Source organism: Megachile rotundata, chromosome 5, assembly GCF_050947335.1.
Source record: "Megachile rotundata isolate GNS110a chromosome 5, iyMegRotu1, whole genome shotgun sequence".
NCBI lineage: Eukaryota > Metazoa > Arthropoda > Insecta > Hymenoptera > Megachilidae > Megachile > Megachile rotundata.
In genome coordinates, this window is record NC_134987.1 from 9,073,257 (window position 1) to 9,097,775 (window position 24,519).

A 24,519-nucleotide genomic window follows, 5' to 3' on the forward strand; every position below is an offset into this window, starting at 1 on the left:
AAAGAATCATGTTTTTTTATATTCTGTTTTTGATGAAACTGAATTTAATTCTTTTGAAGAATTTACTCAATTTTTCAAAGTATTTTTATAAGAAATTAAAGATGACAATTTGAACCATTTTTGTATTAATTTAATCATTCATAGATGTGATTTAATGAATTGTAATAATTATGGTTAGTTCAAATTATTATTAGTCAGTGTCTTTTATCATATTGTCATACTACTTACATTTATCAACTGACATGTACATTTATCCGTTTACTTGTATATTTATCTAATGGCATGTACATTTATCTGCTTACATGCGTATTTATCATACTTCTATCGTGCTAGTATATCAACTGCATATTCCAGTATCGATAGCAACGTCGACAATATATTAGCAATGTCATGAACAATAATATCTGACATTTTCCCGATGCTAATACTTGCATTCACAGATTCATATTCTAACGTTGAAAACTTGCTTTTCTGTCGCAAGCAAATTTTATTACACACGTATTAAACACTTTTCACAACGAAGCAAGGTACGAAAAAATATTATTCTTATTTTTGTACTCATTTCTGAATACATTAACCATACGAACATGTCGATGTCGATCTGACGTTCTTCAGATGCTGCGTTGATAAATAGACAACTCTTATTTTTTAACCTGCAGATTGTATTTTTAATAGAAATTATTCACCTTGATTTTTAGAAGTACGTCAGTAAATATGACAAATGAAGTTATTTTAGCCAGAAGTTTTACAAAACTGGGACAGCCTGTACATGGTGTCGAAGAGCACACTAGTCTGTTGTCTACTACGTTGATTTCTAATCTCCCGTTTATTTTATTACATCAGTCACATCTTTTAGTATGATCATTTTTATTGCTATTCAATCTGATTCCTTCTAGTTCCATACATGCAATTAAAATCAATACAAAATGCATGGTATGTTGATCTCCAAATTTCCTACAACAATGAATCATCTAAAAATGTTGACTCTGTGCAATTCTGATAACGCAGTGGCGTATTGTAAAAATCTGAGGTGATATCTCGGTCATATAAATTGTCGGTGATCGATAGGCTACCGAAAAAGAGTATCGTCATCGAAAGAGTTAAAGCGTAAGAGACAAACGGGTGAAAACGTAAAGTCGAAGAGACAAGGGAATCGCGTGACGATCTTCGGCAACGGGGATGTTAGAGGAAAGCGTGGTGGTGGGGAAAGGTTTGAGGGAGAGTGGGGGCGTGCGTTACGCAGGATTTAGGGTTCTACGTGGTGGTGTGGAGCCACGAGAAGCGTGGTGCTCGAATCGTGGTGGAGAAGCAGCCGACAGCAGCAGCAGCACACACGGTTTCGCCGCTGCGGAGAAGCCTCGCTGCTCTCGCTCGGAGCAGTCTGCGGCGATCATCGCTCCTCACGGTGTTCCGTATGGCCATGCGTCGTCCCGACATTCTCGATACCACGCTCAAATTCATCGTCGACCCTGCGCGACACTCTACCGTCGCCGTCGCTCCCGAAGAAGACACCCTGCGACACGAGAACGGTGCTGGAGAACGAAATTCCGCTTGCGTTCGAAAAACCGAGGTACCACGCGCGTCTGACCGACGAACCGATGCACGCTCGAGGAGTTCTCAAAGCTCCGAAGAGTTTCGCGAATTAAGACCATCCGGAGAGTGCAAACGCGGTGGTGAATCGACGCTCGGTAAACGGTTCGAGGACACCGGACGGACGGTATTCGTTGACGTTTTCTTGATCCACGTCGCACACGCACCCCGAAGTCGCCACGCGGGAGGACCAACTCGCACGCCGGGTCCACCTATCGCTCGACGACTCGACGATCGAGTCAGTGTTACTCTTGATTTCCGCGCGAGCGCCGGTCTCGGCTTACCGGAGACGATACCCACGCTCCGCTTCATTCGTTTTCGACGATCCTCGCCGTTTCGCTCGCCGTGCGATCGTACCCGTCAAACGGATCCTCGGGGAAAATCGAGCCAAGTGCAGTTCCGCGGTTTCGATCCCGTACGCGTCGTGTGAAGGGAAGAAAATGTTCGGTGTTATCGATTTATGGAGTTTCGTTTACACGATAATCTTATGCCGGAGACTTGCCGGAAGACTCGAGGAACGAGCGTGTCCGTATAGTCAATTTATATGGTGATTCTTCGTAATAATCCCCCTCGGATCATCGGATTATACGCGGATGGACGATCGAACGTTAGACGAAATGTTCAGTTTCAAGGTGAACCAGTGAGATTTCCGTGGCACAGTTATATCCGTATTTTCCACCGAAAACCACGGAGACGTTTCCCGAACGAAAGAAACTCTGCTTACGATGTTCGCTTTTGTGCTCCGACTACGAATACGTCGACTAATATACACTGGGAGATAAACCGTTATCGAAGTATGTGTACCGTGATCTGTATCGATTCGATAAACGTAATTCTTCCGTTATTTTCATGCCTCGAGAGGAATTCGATCGCTCTTTTCCCGATCGTGCTCGTTTTCGTTATCGACGCACGCGGTCGCCGACAATTCGGATACGCGCGTTTTTACGAGAAGGAATATCGGTGATTCAGTTTCGACATCGATGCACGCCGTCGTGAGAAAATGGGAAAATCGTTCGGAACGGTTACGTGCACCAGCAACGACGGTTACGACAAGAGGTGATAGACGGAAGTGAAAAGATCGCGAGTGGCGCCAGTTTAATTTCTATCCTCCGATATAATTATTCGGACCAACCTGAACGAGTATTACGTAACGTCAAGAAGAAATTGTACCATCGCGTATGCGTGTGTCCACGCGTGAAGAGTCTTGAATTTCGTGCAAACGCGATAATGGCGGAGCGGAGGAGAGCGGAATGCAAGAACGGGAAATTCCGACTGGTGAATTCTGCGATTTATGAAAAAGGCGCGACGCAACGGTCGCGTTAGAACGATCAACAAGAAGGTAACAGGTTTTGCAAGAGGATTCAGAGCGCTCGAAACGAAGCCGAACACGAACCGAAGAATCCATCCGATGACAACGGATCGATGATAAACATTCCGCGTAATCTCGTCGCTCGATCATCCCCTCGAATGACACGGAGTATAAAATAATCGGTTATCAGCGACTAGATAACGAAGCCGAGCGATCGGATCGCGATCGATCCCGAGAAACGAAAATTACAGGAGATCCGAAGGAAACTCCGTTTTGCCGCTGGGGGGCAGGTTTCGTGGCCGCGCAGGATCGGAAGGAAGTAACGTATAGTTCTCGTCGTTAGCATCTCGGAACGTCATATATCTTGGCAGTAATGCGCACAAATTATGCGTCTCGCGCCTCCACGGAGCAACGGCCACTGAGAAGCGAACAGCGGTTGCGCGTTTACACTTACGGATAATCCTGTATCCGCCGATTCGCCTTTACCTTTCTACTCGACGGTTCCCACTGCCTTTTCTTTCCGTTTTGTTTCGTCGTCGAACAAACGATCCGTCCGAACGACGCTTCGGGCGTCGTTCATGTTCGTGAAATTCGGTCTGCTTCGACACTGACGCCTCCGAGGGCCACAACATGCATTCCTCGTCTACGTGACGTGTTGCACCTTCCCCAGGATGAGCACAGTGCACGCCATGTGACCCTTGCAGAACTCTTTCGTGATCGATTATGCAGCGAATTTTTATTAAACTTACCGATCCTTTTAAAACTGTTTAGGCGTGTAAAGTGTGCACCGGATGATAGAATTCCCGGAGAAAGTGCGAAAGTGATTTTTTGGATGCGAGACTTTGATGGTTTCGTGGACTCGTGCTTCGTATTGCATCGGAAAGGAATTTTCGGATCGAAGAAATTGAGAAGTTATAGAAGGATACCGTTCAAATATTGTGGGATTATCTTTCTGGAATTCTCGTGACACTGTCGCACAGCTGTCAGTGAAAATAGGAAACATCGAATACCGTTACTCGGTATCCTACCGAGGGGTCCGTTTACCTAGATCCCGAATGTGGCAGGCACGTGTCGGCAGTGCAATTACTTGACGACGATTGTCAACTGACTGGAAAATTTCTGAAATACCGCGAGTCATATTTCTGCATTTACCGTTTTCAACGAATCCCCTGTGAGTTTAAGTACTTACAAAATAACGATTAAAGAACTCGATGGTTCCGCATTTAAAGTTTGTAACAAATGTTTCATTAAATTAGTGGATTAAAATTTTGAATGGGTTAAGAATATTTTTCCACGAAAAGGTGTCGATGGTGAAATTGTTCAGTGAAGAAAAACGACAAGTTTTCGCCAGAGATTCTCGAAAGGAAACATCGTGCTTGTGTTGAGAATAACGTCTGTGGATTTTCGCGGCGAATTTTCTACGAATGGTACCTGTAGGAATTCGCGCGACGCTGCTTTTGGTGAGTACTCGCCATTACAATTGGAATGTATTAGTTGGAAAGCATGTCCGATTGATTCAGTACCCGGTGGAATTAAGCTCTCTAGACTGAATCGTATAAATAGGTCAGAATTTGCATTCTAATGTTTAATTATGTAAGACGGCCGATTGTGTTTGTATATAGTCTGGCCACACGTTGCTTTTCAATTTACGCTTATTACCGTGGAACCAAACTACTAGGAACACGACCATTTTATTTGAAATACGACACAGAACGTGTTTATAAATGAAAAGTTTATATCCGTATTTAGAAAGCTTCTATTTCATACATTTAATATTCTTCTTTATTGCTTATGACTCTTATGCGCGGGAAATACAAAAGTCAAACGTAAAGACATCGAATAATTTAATTAGAAATTTTATTAAGATCTGTATTCGTTGCAACAACTCTTGTAATCTATTGTTAAATATTTTAAAATATTTATGTGGTGCTTCATATTCAATGTAATAACTTTTTAACTAAAATAGTTATACAAAATATAATTTTTAATTATATTTATTGTAAGAACTTTTGACGGAAATGGAGTTTTAAATGATCGAAATTCCAAGAAGAATTACACGCAAAGAATCGAATTAACTTATTAAAGAATCGTGTGATTTCTGGAAGAAAACGTTTGAAACCACATTTGCTAAGGAGTAAAGAATTATTCAAATCAAATGCAATCGCGCAGTTTTATCGATTGAAAGGTCACAGATCGTTAAAACAAAAGATCCATTGTCGTTGAAGTATCCAACACATTTTGACACGAGGTCTGTTTTATTACATATGTAGGAATGATGTTCGCTGATTAATTACAGATTGTGTCGCATAAGGCATGAACAAAACGTCTGTCAGTATACACCAGACACGGAATCAAAATTCTGATCACGACGCGAATGAACGTTCGTTCGTTGACTCTGTTATTCAAGTTTCGGCGAATTTGTGTTCCGCATCGTTGCATCGTTTCACATAATAAAACATTCTATTTCGTTCCTGTCTGTCTCGTAAAATCAACGGTATTAAAAGTTAGGAAACTTGGCATGAATAAAACTTTGTTCTTGTAACTAGCACGCACACTGTTGCCACATTAATGACTCAGCAATTAGAATCCAGGTTATTGTTATTCTTACCTGTGAGTGCTGAGTTTTTTAATTAGAGTGATGTTTAATGGAAATTTAGAAATTTTTGGGTGAAAATTTCTGAATCTTAAATTTTTCGAATCGGTAAATTTTCAAATTAGTAATTTTCCAAATTTCTATATTTGCCAATTTCTAATTTCCTCATTTTTCCAATTTCCCCAATTTCCAATTTCCTCAATTTCCACTTTTCCTAATTTCCAATTTCCCCCATTACTAAATTTCCCAATTTCCGCTTTTACCAATTTCCACTTTCCCTAATTTCCATTTTTCCCAATTTCTAAGTTTCCCAAATTTCTAATTTCCACTTTTCCCAATTTCCCCAATTTCTAAATTTCCTAATTTCCACTTTTCCCAATTTCCAATTTCCCCCATTTCTAAATTTCCCCAATTTCCAATTTCCTCAATTTCTAAATTTCCTAATTTCCAATTTCCCCAATTTCCAATTTCCAATTTCCTCAATTTCTAAATTTCCAAATTTCCAATTTCCCCAATTTCTAAATTTCCAAATTCCTAATTTCCCCAACTCCTAAATTTCCAAATTCCTAATTTCCTCAATTTCTAAATTTCCAAATTCCTAATTTCCCCAACTCCTAAATTTCCAAATTTCAATTTTCCAAAACTCTAAATTTCGAATTTTCAAATTTCCAAATTCCTAATTTCCCACTTAATCTCCATTACATTACCACACAATGTGTCCTCACTCTTTGTATCTCAAAATACTCTCCCCACTTATTCCCTCTCATCATATTGCCGCTCTAAAACCACCCATATCCCATACTCGCCTCCAAAAAATGTTCTCTAAATATTTCGCAATGTAAATAAAAATAAAATCGTTAATCTTAACCAGCAAGTTGAAAGCTACAATCAACCCCACATCAATTTTTGCTATTTTGTCATCGATATTTATTTCTGCGAATATCCATACAAGATCACAGTTCCCTGTGATTATTTATCATGATAAGTATCCTTTCGCGAAACACGTACACTCACTGCGATGCTTTGTTGATTAGCCATTACTCCACTTACGATGCCGCCGCGGCGCAAAATTACCATGAATTACCATACACGATAAGAGTGACGTTAGCAGCCTATATGTACTTACTTCAAATGTATCCAAAGGTATTCAATCGTTACCTATTGCGAAATTCTTGTAGTCGTAGGTATTGTACGCACTTCAACGCACTTCGATTAGATTGCATATTCGAATAAATTAACAGTTTGGTGTTTGAGCGTGCAATACTTCAAAAGTATAGGTATTTTAATGTGTATGTGATGGGATTAGTGAAGTATCGATATGTGAAGGAGCTTCATTTCTTGTGGACGGAGTATTAAAATGTTTTCTTGGGAGAAGGATGTGCGAAATTAGAAATTGGGGATTTGAGTATTTGGGGTTTGGAAATTGGGAGTTTGAGAGTTTGGGGGTTCGAGTACTTGGGGGTTTAAGAAATTAGAAATTTGAGAATTTGGGGGTTTGGGTATTTGGGGGTTTGAGAAATTGGGAGTTTGAGAATTTGGGGGTTTGAGTATTTGGGGGTTTGAGAAATTAGAAATTTGATAATTTAGGGGTTTGGGTATTGGGGGGTTTGAGAAATTAGAAATTTGAGAATTTGGGGATTTGAGTATTTGGGGATTTGAGAAATTAGAAATTTGAGAATTTGGGGGTTTGAACATTTGGGGGTTTGAGAAATTGGGAGTTTGAGAATTTGGGGGTTTGAGTATTTGGGGGTTTGAGAAATTAGAAATTTGAGAATTTGTAGATTTAAGTATTTGGGGATTTGAGATATTAGAAATTTGAGAATTTAGGGGTTTGAGTATTTGGGGGTTTGAGTATTTGGAGGTTTGAGAAATTAGAAATTTGATAATTTGGGGTTTGAGAAATTAGTAATTCAAGAATTTAGGAGTTTGAGGATTTGGAATTTAAGAATTTAGGAATTTAAGAATTTTGGGAGTGGAAGTTTGAAATTTGGGGGTATGAAAATTTGGAAGTTTCAGAAATTGGGGTTTACAAACATAGAAATATCAGAATTTGGAGATTTGAGGGATTGGGAGTTTCAGAATTTACAAATTTGAAAATTTGAAGCCTTAACTGGTATAGATATAAGGAATTTAAATGGTTGAGAATTTGATAGTTTCAGAAATTGAAGAGTTGAAAACTTTCAAGATTGAGAATTTATAAATTTGATTGACTGATTGATTTCCCTTATAAGGACCTCGACTGATATAATCATTAGCTCATTTATGAACTTACAAAATTCAATTCTTAGTTATATAACTAACTATTAACTACATAACTATTAATTTAAAAGCTTGAAAATTTAAAAATTCATGAACCTTGAACATCTAATAATTAAGTACCCTAAAACGTATAATGACTCCAACAACCTAGTTACGTCAGTGGTACACTTCCCGCCTCACACTATTTCATCAGCACCGCTTTGAACACGATAAGCACATTTCCATGTTTCAAACTTTGACTTCATTGTCGGTTTTTATTTCACCCACGTAATATTTGTTATACAATTATCACGAGTTTTTACCCTGGATATATTTGTATATGTTCAAGTTCCATCGCACCGTTGACGACAATTGTCTTATGTTAGCAGGAAGTAATTCTTATGTCAACGTTAAGGTCGATGACAATTTTCGGTCCTTTTAACGCTCGACTAACACGACGCTAATTTTTTCCGTACATTCGAATTCCTATCCCATTAGCTCTTCGATGGTTATCGTTATTTTCTTTGGGTACACTGTCGCAGGATAGAGGACATTTTGTATTCGTGTACATAGTCGGTTTTGGTACCAGTTTTGCTAACGTACTTGCAGGTTTTATTCATTTATGTCTATTGTACTGTATAGTAGAATGAGTTAAGTGTATATGAATATTATGAAACTTTTTGAAAGGAAAAACTTCAAGATTTATTTCCAGTTTCCTATATTTCCAGATCTTTAAGTTTGTAAATATCAAGGTACTTAAATATCAACGCCCTCAAAGTTTCCACATTTCTAAATTGTTATGTTTTTAAATTTCTAAAGTCCTATATTCGTAGACCCTCCAATCTTGCATATCTCAAATACCTAAATTCGCAAAGTAAACCTGCAAATTCCTAGACTCCCTCATTTTCACATTTCCAGATTTCCAGGTCTTCAAATGCTAAGGTACCAAATTACTGTGTCCCCAAGTTTGATGTACCCAAACTTTCATTCCATCCAAGTAGCTTCAGAAATCTCTAAATGTCCACATCTCCAAAGTCTCCTAACCTCAACATCGTCAATTTCCTACTTCCCCAAATTGCTAAAACCCCAAATTCTCAGATCTTAATATCCACCCCAGAAAATCTCTACATAACCCACAAAAAGTGAATAAAAGTGAATCTGTCAGGTAACATCTTTATCACCCAAAAACAAAGAAATACTCCGCGTAACAAACTCGATCCCGTGGGTTAAGAAATGGAAGCGAAACGGGGTGCTGCACGTGCGAACAGATTGGATACGCGTCGATAATGATCGTCGGTTAATATCGGTATAAGAAACAATAAATTCGCGTGCGCAAATCGAGCAGGCGAGGTTCGGTATCATGAATGGTGGATAGAGGTGGAGAGCATGAAACGCGAGAGTGTAAATCGTGGTCTTACCGCGTTTCACCGAGACACGCCCCGTTAATTCGCGGGTTAAACGCGAATACCCGCCCAGTTTTCGGGGTGAGAAGAGTAGATTTTCTTTTCCCTTTTTAACAAGTTCCCGGCTAGTATCTCTCGTCTTCGTCTTGCAAGGGTGTTGCGCCAACAACGGAGGATCACGCTCCGACCTCTCGCCGATTTCCGATCAGGTTAAACAAACAGCGACTGGTTCTCACCTTTATCGCGATAATAGCTGTAATTTCGGCAGGTCCTCGTCCCCACGTACGCGTACGTGCACCTCTTCTCAGATTGCAGACGCTGCTTGATTGCATGGCGCGGCTTCTTCGCACGACCGCGATTTATTACGAGAACCTGTCCCTCCTGTTAGGTCCTTCGGGATCGTTCCTTGAATTCGTTTGGAGGTGTTTAATAATAATTGCAACAATCTGCTGTGGCTCGAGCTTAGAGTTAAGGTTGAAGTCGCTTTAAATATCTTTAAAAGTGGAAAATGTGGTGGACAATATGTTTTGAACAATTGTACTATTTTCTGGCTGTGGACGTTTATTCAATTGATTCAATTTTTAGTAGTAGTGTTCTTCAAGTAGCATTCGTTACCTTGGACCTTACGTTTATACAGGGTGTTTCATAACTAGTGGAGGAAGCTACCCCCTGAAATGGGAGGTAGCTGACGAGATTTTGAATAAAATTTCCCCTTGCAAAAATGGGATTTGAAGCTTCGGTTTTGAATTATTAAGGAAAAACACCGACCAATCAGAGCACGAGAATTATACGCGCTTAGGTGCTAGTCGCTCTCGCGTCTGCGCATGCGTAGTGATCGCGCTCTTATTGGTCTTCGAATATCTGAAAAATGTTGTCAATTTGATATTCTTATCGGGGTCAACCTACCGGTAGAGAATTAAACGAATTTAAATATTAATTTGGTGTCGACGGTGATTCTTAATGAACTGCCGAGTGTCTGCCTTGTTGTGTTCCATTCAAGGTTTCGATAATTTTTCCGTCGATATGTTATTCGAGAAAGTTGTATCACAGACGGTGTAGATGTTTTTTGTGAAATACTGGAATATAGTAATGTGGAGATATTAAAATGTGGAATACAAAAATATGCATATAAACGAACACAAGCGGTATATGGAATATATGGTAAAAAAATATGGAAATATACAAATGTAGGTACATGAAATTTTCATAAGTAATTTGGAAATGTGGAGGTTTAGAAATTTAGAAATCCACAAATTTAAAAATCCAATAATCTATAACTCCATAAATTTGAAAATTCACATCAAAATATCTATGTCCATACCTTTTATATTTTAAAATTAAATGTAAAACTTCCTAAATTTCTTCAAGAATTCCCAGTATCTCTGTAGGTCGTTGTACCCTAATCATCAGAAACTCCTTTCCGCTAATTAATCGTTCCACATCAAATAGGAACTGGTGCCATTTAGTATGTTATAAAGTCATAATTTCAATATAAGTTTCATAGACAAGAGACGTAAGTTGGACAAGAACGGTGCACCCTGCGCGAGCAGGCCAAGCTCGATCAGCGTGCTTTCGTCTTTTTCTTCGTATAGTATTTGCACGATGCTTACGAAAGACAAGCAAGTAAACGTATACACGAGATACCCGGGGGTTCAATGAAGTGCACATCCGACAAGCGTGCGTCTAGACGTCGAGGTTCGGTGAGCAATGCTAATGTGGAAAGCACGATAATCGATGGCTCTGTAGAAGAAGATCGAACCTTTTTGTCATCGTAGTGGTCCCAGCCACACGATAAGCATGTCCAATAAAATAACCCACTCGTGTACTACACGTTTCGCAACGACACTAACAATCTTGCAAATAGAGAAAGTAACCATTTTACTTTCTCTCTATTTTCAGAATTAAAAAACTTAGAGAACTTTAAGTCGTATGACACCAGATATATTGTATCACCTGTTGAGTTACACTTTTTAAATTTCCAAATTTCAATTTCCAATGGCATCACTTCAGGAACCATATTTTAAAAAGAATTTATAATGTCACGTCGAGTATATACAAACCTGGTATCACCTGGTTGAGGTACACTTTTTAAATTTCCAAGTTTCAAGTTCCAATGACATCACTTCAGGAACCATATTTTAAAAAGAATTTATAATGTCACATATACAAACCTTGAACACATTCGATCAAGAAATATTACGTAAAATCTTTCGCCGTTTTAGCGCATAATTATATAAACGGTTATTTCATGTCTGCGCCTCTTCAAATTTACCGTGTAAATACAACACGGAAATCAGGTTTGACGATTAACACGCGCATCATCGGCTCACATTCCATGGGACAGTAAATGTTCCGCGGTGTTTACCTAACAATAACTTATTTAAGGATTAGTTATCTACTTATTCGTGGTGTCTGGTTCCGGTCGCGGTTTATTCTTATTTTCGAAGATGAAAGCTCTCTACGTAACCGGGAAACCATCGGGTCTAGTAGTTTTAAAACTTGTTCGAAACTCGTGAAGTTTACTTTCGTAGCCGTTTGAAGTGGCGTCCATCGGTACCGGGACCAGATGCGTAGAGTATACATCGAAGGTACATCGACTTTACGAGATTCGATATCAAACAGTCGATTTAATTACCTTCGAAACTTTTCCTTGGTCAGTCCTTAAATTTTCGTTAGATTTTCAGGTTCGTAAAAATCAGCAGCCTCTTCTTATCTATCAACATGTCCCTAGGCAATATATACTTGATCGTTCGAGGTTGAACGAACTAGTTCGAAATTAGTTGGACTGTAAACGAGGGTTTACAGTTTTCGCAGTCATTTCCGCCGGTGTAGTAGACCGTGGATCGAACCACGGGGCACCCTCCGGATTGTCCATCTAATTTCGAATGATCTAAGCGGTCGGTTGTTTAGGCACGACCGTGCGTCTGGCAGCACATAGTAGCGTTAAAGAGAGAGAAAGAGAGAACGACGAAGAGGGTGGGGATTAGCTGTGAATGAAGCTAACCACGCGCTCTCTGAATGGAGCCGAAGGCACACGGTGGAATCACAGTGTATATTTCCGTTCGTGTTTATACAGGAATGCGCCCGAGGAGCCCGGGACATTTGAAACGTAGCAGAACTCTCTGGCTAGGGTCCCTTCCTTTTCACGACGTTGCAACAGAGATATCCACGCGAGATCGGAGTGGCAGGAACACCAGAATGGGACTCTGCCCACTAGCTGTCGTCGTCCAAATAACGACTATTTTCGTACGCGTCCTGGCTTTACGGCGGACTACAGTTCCCGCGAAAACGCTGCTTTGAACTCGCGCCGCGCGGATAAAACGGGACAATGCGCGCGCATTTCCCTTCGTAACTGGGTAAATGATCAATTATCAAAACAAGAGTTATCGAAACCAGTTTCTTGTATCTTCTAATATGAAATTGTATCTTCTCTGTATACATAGTGGATGTTATCACATGTATATTACATAGAAGTATAATTATGTTTGTTTATGAAAAAGAAAATATTACTCACAAAGTGACTCGGCATTTACATTGTTTATTTATGAAATATTCCAAACAGAAGTTGTTTATTTTTCCAAGTGTCACTCGACATTCTGTTTGGATAAATAAATATATCAAGCTTATATGATAAATGTAATTTATCGTTCCACTATCGATCGATAACTGTCTGAAAAAAATGTTAATGGGAAAATTGCGATCGATTTAAAATTGTCGAACGATAAGGTATCGACAACTTATCTTCGCGAATCTATGAAAAAAAATACAGGAAGTTGATCCTGACATAATCGATGTTGTAATCGGTTCTCCATTTACGAAACTCCCGTTCACGTTACCTCTGCACCGAAATGAAGATTCCAGTTTTATCGAAATTTTCACGTGCGATAAGAGCTGTTCAAATAGCGATGTACGATACACCTGTGTTACTGTAAAATGCTTTTTAAAAGCTCCATAGGCGCCGTACGCCATGCAGAACCAATAGAGAGGTCGTCTTATCTGCGGAATGCTCGATAAAGAGTTGGCCGATAATGTTTCTCGGTATTTTGCTGTTTTGCTAAGTGGTCTGAGGCTATCGTCAACTCGAATTGAATTTGCCCAACAATGTTTCTATCTATAATTCCAATTTTATCGAGCACAGACGTATTGATCACTTTTTGCTGTCGTAAGATCCTTTATCCTCGCGTTATTTCACTGATTACAGAAAATCGTATGTTTCTTCACCTTGGACATAAAACCGGTATCGGGGATCTCAAGAATTTCAATACCTTCCCTGCACGATTTGCGGATTTATGCATTCTATCGCGTTAGATTACCACACGCTAAATAACTACTCGTTGCAGGACGTTAAATTGCCATGTGTTACTATGCGTTAAGTCGATGCACGTTAGATGATTGTAGATTACCATGTGCTAGATTATTGAGCGTTAAACTGTTACGTTAGATTACCATATAGATACACGTTAGATTACTCGTATTAGATTACTGTGTTCTCAATTATTATGCATGAAATCATCACACGTTAGACTACTACGCGTTGGATTACTATCTATTAAATTACCATGCGCTAGGTTATTACACGTTACTTCACTACGCGTTGGATTACCACCCATTAGATAACCACGCGCTAGATTACCATACGTTACTTTACTACGCGTTGGATTACCACCCATTAGATAACCACGCGCTAGATTACTACACGCTACTTTACTACGCGTTGGATTACTACCCATTAGATAACCACGCGCTAGATTACTACACGCTACTTTACTACGCGTTGGATTACTACCCATTAGATAACCACGCGCTGAGTTACCATACGTTACTTTACTACGCGTTGGATTACCACCCATTAGATAACCACGCGCTAGATTACTACACGCTACTTTACTACGAGTTGGATTACTATTCATTAAATTACCACGCGCTAGGTTATTACACGTTACTTTACTACGCGTTGGATTACTATCCATTAGATACCTTCACGCTGGGTTACCACACGTTACTTTACTACGCGTTGAATTACTACCCATTAAATACCTTCACGCTGGGTTACCACACGTTATTTTAGTACGCGTTGGATTACTACCCATTAGATAACCACGCGTTGAGTTACCACACGTTGCTTTACTACGCGTTGGATTATTACCCATTAGAAAACCACGCGTTAGATTACCATACGTTCCTTCACTACGCGTTGGATTACTACCCTTTAGATAACCAAGCGCTGGGTTACCATGATGTAGATTTACCTACGTTAAATTACTACGTGTTAGTTTACGGTGCGTTAGATTACTATACACTATGTCACCACATGCTAGTTTACCACATTCTAGATTATCATCCGCTGAATAACTACTCGTTAGATTACTGTGTGCCAGATTTCTGCGCGTTAGAATATTATGCGTTGGATCGCTACTCGTTAGATCATTGCGCAGTCAACTTCTGCGCATTAGGTTGCTGCGCATTAGGCTTCTACGCATTAGATTGCTGCGCATTAGATTACTACATGCTAGATTACCACCCATTCTATTATCACACGCTACATTACTACACGTCTACAATATTACCACACATAGTACATATACGCATTAAACTTTACCACTCATTGTTCTCACCACATACTAAATTTAACCACCCATTACTATCACGCGTTATATTCCCACGCGTTAAATTGCCACGTTATTTAATCCATCGCTAGATCCCGAGTTCTACTCCGTAAATCGAGCGACGAAAAAGATTCCTAGTCAACTTTCATCGTCGCAAGAATGTCTGACTATCAGGGACATCGTGCAAAACGTAAAATGGAAGCAACGAGCTGTGTAAATTCACGTGGATCCGTGTTTACACGCGTTCGTAAAACGGATAAAATTATCGGCCGATACTGTAACAAATCGAGCAACATCTTATCCGTGGCGTCGTGAGCGACACTTAATTAACGAACGCAACAAACCGCGGTTAAGTTGATCGCGTTAAAGGGAACGCGTGTTAACCCGCTTCACCTGACGCTTGTTCACGAGGACACAGTAAAAGGAGCAATTAGTATCGCGGCGACCAGTATCTCGACTCCGCCATGCTATCGATAGATTTCGTGCTGGTAGATCGATCTTACGGTACCAGTTCGTCTACCGTTAACCGGTATCGAGCTGTTCGACCAATCGCGGGGAACGTTCGATGGAATGATACACGCGATTGGCTGATAGTGTTAGTAATTAACACGTAGCCACAGTGAAAACAACTATGCGTGGTACCATTAAGGTTCCCAAATAAACAGTCAAATTCTCAATGAACCGATTTGTTGATACATTAAAAATTTCAATCTCAACATATTTAATTTTAATCAAGGATGAAATTGTAATTTTGTATCGAACGTTTCTCTGATTAAAAGTTTGACTTTTAATTAAAACTCACCATATTAAATATCGAAGGTAAATCGAGGGAATTTTAATTAAGGTTGAAACATATTCTTATAACACTTTTCACAATCTTATGAATTCTCCATACTCTCCACTAATGGGATTTACTTTAGCGCCGTTAAAAGTTGATTACTTTCGCCATAAATTATCCAACACTGGATTGGCCGACGTCTCAGGATGAACGCGCCGGTAGTCGGTCTTTGAGGGCGCGATAATTACGCGCGTCGGTAAGTCGATCGACCGAAATAGCGTTTATAAGTGTCGGGATTAATTAGTCATGCAACGGCGATACGTGTGACAGTCTGTCCGAGGAGCGTGTGTGATCGTCGCGAATTTCTTCGCGCGTTTGGTCGCGCCTGCTTATCGGCCTGAACGTTTTAAGCCGACAAGCGTGAGCTTCGCGCCACGGTATAAACGTTGTGCGATATACTCGCGTGGGTTACTACTTTTATTTGCCAATGCGAGATCCTTCCAAGAAACGCGCTATGTCGAAACACGTGGGAATTTCGACGGTGACGATGGATCCGCTAAATCTATTTATTGCCGTCTTTTAAAGATTAGGAATTTCAAAGATGGATGCGACAATGTTGGATTTGGGACAATCGCTTGATGTTGGATTTCATTTAAACAAGCCTGAATTTGTTGTTTGTTTAGATGGTATCTAAGATGTGTAACACTGTAATCGGTATTGTGGTGATCTTGGGTAAGAAGCTGAGAGAGATTTAGAGATTTGGAACTCGGTTATTCCCGGTGCAAGATTTGATCGAAGTTGCGAAAGGGAATTTACAGATGTAGACATTTGGGATTTGGAAATGGGGGTTGTAGAAATTTGGAAGAATCAGAATTTCAGGGTGGAGGAATTTAGGGTTCTGGAATTGGGGATGTAGAAATTTGAGAAATTAGGGATTTGGGAAATTAGAAATTTGCGAATTTAAGAATTGGGGAAATTGGAAACTGGAGAAATTGGAAATTGGGGAAATTGGAAATTGGAGAAATTGGAAATTGGAGAAATTGGAAATTAAGGTAATTGGAAATTGAGGAAATTGGAAATTGGAGAAATTGGAAATTGGAGAAATTGGAAATTGGAGAAATTGGAAATTGGAGAAATTGGAAATCGGAGAAATTGGAAATTGGGGTAATTGGAAATTGGAGAAATTGGAAATTGGGGAAATTGGGGAAATTGGAAATTGGAGAAATTGGAAATTAAGATAATTGGAAATTGAGGAAATTGGAAATTGGAGAAATTGCAAATTAGAGAAATTGGAAATTGGAGAAATTGGAAATTGGAGAAATTGGAAATTGGAGAAATTGGAAATTGGAGAAATTGGAAATTGGAGAAATTGGAAATTGGAGAAATTGGAAATTGGAGAAATTGAAAATTGGAAAAATTGGAAATTGGGGAAATTGGAAATTGGAGAAATTGGAAATTGGAGAAATTGGAAATTAAGGTAATTGGAAATTGAGGAAATTGGAAATTGGAGAAATTGGAAATTGGAGAAATTGGAAATTGGAGAAATTGGAAATTGGAGAAATTGGAAATTGGAGAAATTGGAAATTGGAGAAATTGGAAATTGGAGAAATTGGAAATCGGAGAAATTGGAAATTGGGGTAATTGGAAATTGGAGAAATTGGAAATTGGGGAAATTGGGGAAATTGGAAATTGGAGAAATTGGAAATTAAGATAATTGGAAATTGAGGAAATTGGAAATTGGAGAAATTGCAAATTAGAGAAATTGGAAATTGGAGAAATTGGAAATTGGAGAAATTGGAAATTGGAGAAATTGGAAATTGGAGAAATTGGAAATTGGAGAAATTGAAAATTGGAAAAATTGGAAATTGGAGAAATTGGAAATTGGAGAAATTGGAAATTGGAGAAATTGGAAATTAAGGTAATTGGAAATTGAGGAAATTGGAAATTGGAGAAATTGGAAATTGGAGAAATTGGAAATTGGAGAAATTGGAAATTGGAGAAATTGGAAATTGGAGAAATTGGAAATTGGAGAAATTGGAAATCGGAGAAGTTGGAAATTGGGGTAATTGGAAATTGGAGAAATTGGAAATTGGGGAAATTGGAAATTGGAGAAATTGGAAATTGAGGAAATTGGAAATTGGGGAAAGTGGGAATTAGGAAAATTAGAAATTAGGGAAATTGAAAAATTGTAAAATTGTAAAATTGTAAAATTGTAAAATTGAAAAATTAAAAAATTGAAAATTTGGAAATTTGGAAATTTGAAAATTTAGAAATTGGGAAAATTAGAAACTTGGAAAATCAGAAATTTGGAAACTCGCACCTCCAGGAATTGGAAGATGCATTGATTCCTCTCGAACCGACAAGACCAATGATTTATGAACAGGAGAGTACATTGGAAATCCCATATATTCGTACACACACGTATCCTTTTGAGGTATACAGGGTGTTTGTCATGATTATAAAAGGACAAGCAAAAGAAGCACATATTCCATGAGTGACGGCGAAGAAGCACTCGATGACACGGTGGTGGTACTCGGATTTAAGTACCTTGGTGCTTGAGGCGGGAACGCGAGTGACATATACTTTAGGCATTACAATTCCGTTTGTAGACACTTTCTCTTCACGATACGTGTGTCGTTCCCTTGAAAAATCATTCGGGAATTCGAACACCTTGTTCGTGGAATCTGTGTCAAAATCATATGCGAAGAGATTCCACAACTTGGTTCTAGCGCGTTTTTCTTGGGGCTCTCGAAATGTTGCTTCTAATCTGGAAGAGATGGAAGAGATTCTGTCGTCACTTTCGTTATTTAATTTACACAGTTTCAATTAAATAATAACACAGTAACTAAAGCTTGTTATTTAGTATTTTACTATTTAGTAAATAGTATTGCATGTTAAAAAAATAGGTTAAGTCGAGGGACAAAATAAATATGACTTTTATTGTTCATGGCTGATCTTTGTCGTGGAGTGAAATGAATTCCTATGTGACTGAATTTATTGTCTATTTGTAAAATATTATCATGCATCTCTTAGTGAAATGCCATTTGTTACGTGTTAAATTGATGAATAAAATGAATATGATTTTTATTGTTCATGGAGTGAAATGAATTCCTATGTGACTCAATCTACTGTCTATTAAGCTGTCATGCATCAGCAAAATATATGCTATATTTAAATCTGGAGGATGAAATTCATATTCGTGGTCGATCAACATCACAAAATGGAATGATTACGACTTACAATTAATTTACGACTATAGTTAATACCCTTCGTATGTCGGATCGACAAACATCAGTTATTTTCAGACTCCCATTACAGACTACAGACTAAGCAGTTCTACGTACATTAAAAATGGCATTACATAGGGGATGATCTAAAAATAATTCCGCTTCTGACTATTAAAACTGGAATTACTCTAACAGATTAACATTTTACACATCGAAATCGCTTTGTCTTGCAAAAAACCCGTCGGTAAAGCTTCTTGTGGATTATGAAAGCATAATTCTCCGCGGAAAATCCAACGACGTAAAGTCAGTCATCATTGCGGGCGTTAAAGTCGTAATTGGTTTCGAAACTCCGCGAACCGTGCGTTAGACCCGGTATTATTTTTATCAACACGATCGTGGCTAAGTAGAGGTTTATGCCCGATTGGCCACCGCGATGGATTTAATTGAACGTTTATAATTAATTGGTTGCCGTCACGTCGACCAGTGTCGATTTCAGTGCGTGCAATTAGCTCGCCTTTGCTCGACTCGACGGCATGATAGTTTTCTGAAATAGAGTTATTTCTCTTGTGCAATCTAATAACGGAACCACCTCCCATTTTCGTCACCGTTTCGCCACCAGAAAAGAAACCGAAACAAGAATTTAAACGTCCTATAATTTGCCACAATCATCATTAAGAGGCGTGATCCTGTAACATGAACACTGATATCCTTTCATCCGCCACTTTTTATGCGGTCTATAACCTCGATCGTACATACAGGGTGTTCCATGCAATTTCTATCAAAAATAAACAAAATACTTTTGTAGACATGCATCAATTTTTGTCTACTTTTATATGCACTTTTTAAGATGGAACTGCGTCTTGTTTAGGAAGATTGGTTACCTGAAATATTTTGTGTAGAAGAATATTAATGTACGACATAAAAAATAGCTTGAGATATTTTATAATAGTAGTCGAAGATATTTTAAGTGAATAATCGAGATAGCTTACCTAAAAGTACGTTGCTAGGTGAATGTTCTAAGGAGCTTATGTGAACAAGAAACGTATGTGTGCATATGAAGTGCATATACATATGTGTGCATATGAAGTGCATATACATATGTGAACATATGAAGTGCGTATACATATATGTGCATATGAAGTGCATATGAAGTGCATATACATATGTGTGCATATGAAGTGCATGTACATACGTATGCATATGAAGTGCATATACATATGTGTACATATGAAGTGCATATACATATGTGTGCATATGAAGTGCACATACATATGTGTGCATATGAAATACATATACATATGTGTGCATATGAAGTGCACATACATATGTGTGCATATGAGGTGCATATACATATGTGTGTATATGAAATGCATATACATATATGTGCATATGAAATGCATATGCATATATATTCTTTTCAAAATAATTCACAAACCACTCTTCTCTTATATACAATAACACAAGCTAGATTAAAACTTAAGAAACACCATGCAGTTGTATACAAAAATGTCTCTGCATTTTCTAGATGCACCCTGTTTTCGTAATAAAACCCCAATTTCGTAATAAAATGAAATTCTCTTCCGATATCACTTAACGCTCCATCATAACTTTTCCTATTTGATATAATTCGTCCCAGTTATATCAGATATCCTGAGTAAATAAACAGGCAGATTCGTAATACTGCGGTTGTATAATCGTTGCATATTGCGTCTGAATATTCGTTACGTATCTTGATAATCTTATCGATCAGCGATCTACGAATGATTAACAAAGTCTCGTTTCAAGCGTAATAACCTTTTATACGGCAATAAATAATGTCGCGTCTCGTATGATTCGAGGTGGTCCGAGACAAGGGTGTGATTAACGGATCAGGGAATTCCGTGTGAAAGATAGAACGCAAAGATCGTAATTCAACGCATCTAATTGGATGAAGCAGGCTTTCTCGTTCGCGACTATTTACGACGATCGTTTATTCCCGGAAACGGAATTCAGCCGGAATCGATAACGATTTATTGCTCGCGCAGACAGGTAGGAGACACGGATGGTCAAACATGAATTTCAGTCGCAGGATGCGTTTATTATGGGGTCTGCCGAAAATTGAACGGTCGTTGATGATTACCTTTCAAAGCATTTTCACGTTTAACTTGTTCGACAATTTATTTTAACCTCTTGCATTTTTTACTTTCACTCCTCGTACATGAAGAGTTTGGTCGCATTTAAATTTTATTTATATTTCGTGTATTTATTATGTATGATGATTATTTAAATTTTACATCAAAGTTGATATTTTATTAGTCCTTTCTAATAAATAATATAATTGCAATCATATGTATAATATTGTAGTCCAATAACAAAAATAATGTATCATAAAAAAATATCTGTTTGTATAATTACGAACTTGTATAATTATTCGTATAATTTATATTTACAGTCGACGAAAAAGTTGAGCAAACTTTTCAGCATTCAATTCACATGTTTGTGTAACGTCGCAAAAGATGCAAATTAAGCGGCGATTAATTAGTGGAATCCCGATCGTATGATTACACGTGCACTTATAAAGACGTTCACGGTGAGTTTACGAGTTTCTGCCGGTTATGGGGATATCATTAAGTAGCTTGACTGATAGTACGCGTTATGATCAGCCTTCTGGCGCAACTAGTTATCGCTGGTAATGTAGATGATTTTTCGAACATTAAATAACACCCCGTAGTGAATAGGTCGGAATTAAAAGATAATATCTGAGATATCAAAGAAATATTGTGCAGAAAAAAAGTCCAGTAATTTCCGCTGCATAATACAATTTTCTTGAAAGAAATTAATTATGTTATTTGAGTTTCTTGTTGTACGTAATGTGTAAGTGATAGTGATTTGTGGGATCAATTTTGATGATGAGACATAACATGTTTTTAAATTCTGTGATTCTCTAAACTAAACCCCCATACACCTTCCACATATATCCACATCTATCCTTCCAGATCTGAATATCTTCTAAGTACAGGTATCTTTAGAAATACCCAAATAATTAAGGATAAGCAAGTGATTACGTCCACTCGGTAAGCTTAAGAAAGTTATTGCTTTAGTCCTCCGGTATAATGGATGATTAAAGAACTGAAAGTGGAATCCTACAAACGATGATCATTATTCCTGTCGGCTTATTTCTCGAGGCTCCGATAACCCACCCTGATATTGCATGCACCGAAAGAGACATTAGTAATTAGCAGTCTGTGCAGCTAAAAGAGCGTACTTTGTCAGCCTTTGCCCGCAGGTTTTCTTGTAAAACTAACTTGACCAGATAAAATCAAAGAGGACACTAATTAAACAGCAACAAATTAACGACACAGCAAAAATAATCGTACTCGATTACTTTTAATTACAATTATTAGCTGCAGACGAAAAAATGAATATTTGTCTGTACGTCTTTTATCATTTTCATGTCGATTCATTAAGTAGACGTAAACGGCGCCGTAACATAATAATTCTGCAGCATGAAACGACGGTAAAATATGAGTAACAGCGTTTCTATTCGCCAGAAGGGTATACGCTACCAGTCTGCATGAAATGGTCAATAATTTCGCCCTGTCGAAGTAGCGTAACGCGTGGCCATTAAACGAGCCGTGCCAAAACATGCCGTACAATAGCGTGGTGAATCTTATTTACGATTCTGCTTATCGTAACGTGTTACGGAAGAAGTCGTAACGTTACGATCGTTAATGGAACGATTGTTAATCGAAACATTTCCGCGATACGCAGAAACTGCCGTACGATGAATGATTAATGCGAGCTGAACATAATCCACTTTTATCGAATTGTGCGCAATTTTTTACGTCAATATTTAATCCGACGCGGTTGAATTTATGAAGAATTTACTGATAATTTGGGATTTATTGAATTGCACATTTTAGGTGTTATTTATGGATTGTTTTCTTGATGTCTGAGTTTTGGCAAGTGGATATGTAGATATATTGGGAGATCTTGAAATCTACATGATCGTAAGAGTTTGATTTAAGGGATTGAAGAAGGGACGTTGAAAGAAGGGAGTGTTAACAAGTGGAAGGATATGTAGACACCTGGGGAGATCCTGAAATCTACGAAAGATCCTAAGAATCTGACATAAGGGGTTGACAAAGTAGAGACGTTGAAAGAAGGGAGTTTTGGCAAGTGGAAGGATATGTAGACATCTTGGGAGATCCTGAAATCTACGATAGATATTAAGAATCTGACCGGGGTTGACAAAGAAAGGACGTTGAAAATATTGAACTACAAAAGGTTATCCATGGTTGATCCTTCACTCAACTTTCAATTGTCAGTTCACTTACTTCGGTTTTGTAGGGAGGTATACTAGATGGTAGTGGTCTTCCTTAAATTTAGAAAGTTCTGTTATTTTTCCGACATACTGTGTATATCCCAAAACCACCACAAAACAGTACCACGTATTTATTAACAAACAGTTACAATAGTATCGAAAGGTTCGAGCGATATCTCCATAAAATACATCTCGGGTTTAGTAACTTATGCAAACGAGTTGGGCAGCCTATAAAATAAAGCAGGCCTTTATTGCTTCTAGTTATTGATAACAAACTTCCGTCCGATGAATCGTTCAAAGGCCTCGTCGATACGAAAGGTTCGACTATGCAAATCAGGAAACCGAGGGGTTCGTTAGCGCTCCGTGTAACGCTAATTTTTCCGCGCGACGCAATTCTTCATTGGTTGCGTACCCTTGATGCAGCATCAATTAAACACGTGTACGATGCTTGATAGACGCGTAATTAGTAGATACGGTTCGTTTATCCAGTTCTCGTTGAACGTTGAGTTATGAACAGGCGAATTCGCAACGCTATCGCGAACTGTGCCGGATACCTCGACGAAAGTCCAGCGTAATTTCGCAGATTGAAAACTACTCGGAATACCTGTTGGCGGATACGAGGTTACCGACGTGGCCGTAGATTATTATTATCAGACACGCTTGTATGCCACTGGCCGGTGTCTGTTTCTTTGTCTCTTTGATAAACGATGAATTATTGAGGCTCGGGGATACGGGGCAACAACGTATATCAATCTTAACCCTTTGCTGTCGCGCTTGTTTAATGTATCGATACTCTAATAGACACTCATACATTCACGGATCCTTCTGCTACTACATTTTTGCTTCTGTTTCTATTTATACGTTTCGAGATCTATATGTCTTCTGATCGTTAGCTTTGCATCTTTACAATGAGTACCATTAGATCGCCCTGATTCTTGGCCTAATTATATTCGTAATAAAAAAAGTTAATTACATACTTTAAGTTCAAATATTTTTAATCTATGACGCACTAGGTGCGTCATAATTTTTGCATCCTTATAATGAATGCCATTAGATCACTCTGATTCTTGGTCTGATTATATCTATGTTCACAATAAAAAAAATTAATTATACAATTTACGTTGAAATATTTTTAGTTCATGACGCACTTGGTGCGTCATCATTTTTGCATCCTTATAATGAATGCCATTAGATCACTCTGATTCTTGGTCCAATTATATCTATGTTCATAATAAAAAAAATTGATTATACAATTTACATTGAAATATTTTTAGTTCATGACGCACTTGGTGCGTCATAATTTTTGCATCCTTATAATGAATGCCATTAGATCACTCTGATTCTTGGTCTGATTATATCTATGTTCATAATAAAAAAAATTGATTATACAATTTACGTTGAAATATTTTTAGTTCATGACGCACTTGGTGCGTCATAATTTTTCGACTTTGAACATCAAAATTTTTCAGCAT

The 24,519-nt window shown here is 38.3% G+C and overlaps 1 protein-coding gene across 1 annotated transcript in view; it reads left to right on the forward strand.

The window, feature by feature from the left end:
• Window positions 1–235: 235 nt before the first annotated feature.
• Window positions 236–24,519, forward strand: part of LOC100875947 (uncharacterized) — a 112,411-nt gene continuing 88,127 nt past the window's right edge. Inside the window, exon 1 of the mRNA XM_012291315.2 lies at window positions 236–4,359. The gene's annotated coding sequence lies outside the window, so the exon portion shown is untranslated. The remainder of the gene's footprint in view (window positions 4,360–24,519) is intronic.